Source organism: Tupaia chinensis, unplaced genomic scaffold, assembly GCF_000334495.1.
Source record: "Tupaia chinensis unplaced genomic scaffold, TupChi_1.0 Scaffold000644_1, whole genome shotgun sequence".
Classification (NCBI taxonomy): domain Eukaryota; kingdom Metazoa; phylum Chordata; class Mammalia; order Scandentia; family Tupaiidae; genus Tupaia; species Tupaia belangeri.
This window is the reverse complement of record NW_006160165.1, coordinates 1,171,985-1,173,054: the sequence shown is the minus strand read 5'-3', so window position 1 is coordinate 1,173,054 and position 1,070 is coordinate 1,171,985. Positions and strand designations below refer to the sequence as shown.

Genomic DNA, 1,070 nt, shown 5'->3' with positions numbered 1-1,070 from the left:
TCCTTCCTCAGCTGTAAAATGGAGACAATACTGCCTCTCTATGTGGTTGTTATAAGAACTGAAGTAAACCATGAGTTTAATACCATACGTAGGCTCTTGAAAATGAACAGTGTTACCCAGAGTTATGAGTGTAATTAGAGGATGCCAGCCCCACCTGCTATCGTAATGTAATGTCACGTCGCCAGCCACAGACACAAGAGCTTTTGGCTGTTCCTATGCTGGGCAATCCCCCTCACTCCGCCCCCTGTGACCCTTGCCTTCTGGGTAGTCACGTCCTTGGTAATACTCCCCCTTGACCATGGGCTAGACCTAGTGACTCACTTCTAGCAAAAATAAACGGCAGCGCTTGCTTCGGCAGCACATATACTAAAATTGGAACGATACAGAGAACATTAGCATGGCCCCTGTGCAAGGATGACATGCAAATTCATGTAGCATTCCATTTTTGGTTCAAGTCTTGGAGCTGGCAGCTTGCTTTCTCACTTTCTCTCTCTCACTCACTCTGTCCCTCTCTGGTCAAAATTTTAATAAATATATAAATAAAGTTAAATTTTAAAAATTCAAAAATAAATAAATAAATAAACTTTTTTAAAAAAGAAATAAATCAATAAACGGTAATGTAACCTGTCCAAATAAAATAAAATAAAATAAAAAAAGTAAATGGCAAGCATTACAGGACTTGGCTCTGGAGATTAGGTTGCAAAACTGTCTCAGTGCCTTCTGTCTTGGGGTGCCTTGTTCTCCCTTCGATGGTCACCCTGGGGGAAGCCCACTGCAGTGCTATGGAGAGACCCGCGTGCATGGCCTCAGAAGCCCCTTCTTCAGCTTCTTTCTAGCGGGTTCCTTCAGCCCAACTTGACTACAGTGTCGGGCCAGAATCAGCCAGCTGAACCACGCCTGGGCTCCTGACCCACAGAAACTGAAGTAGCAATTGCTTGCTGTTTAGGGTGCTCAGATTTTGAACTTTTATTTATTTATTTTTTATGCAGCATTATGCCACAGCTGCGGCTGTGCTGGGCTTACGACTGCTGGCCTGCCAGCGCTCCATGGCGACAGCTGGAAACAAGCGC

General features: G+C 44.6%; 1 non-coding gene across 1 annotated transcript; it reads left to right on the top strand.

Annotated features, from left to right (window-relative positions):
• Positions 1 to 342: 342 nt before the first annotated feature.
• Positions 343 to 449, top strand: LOC114009860 (U6 spliceosomal RNA). Its single transcript, XR_003551260.1, has one exon. It is a non-coding gene; the product is annotated as a U6 spliceosomal RNA (small nuclear RNA).
• Positions 450 to 1,070: the final 621 nt, after the last annotated feature.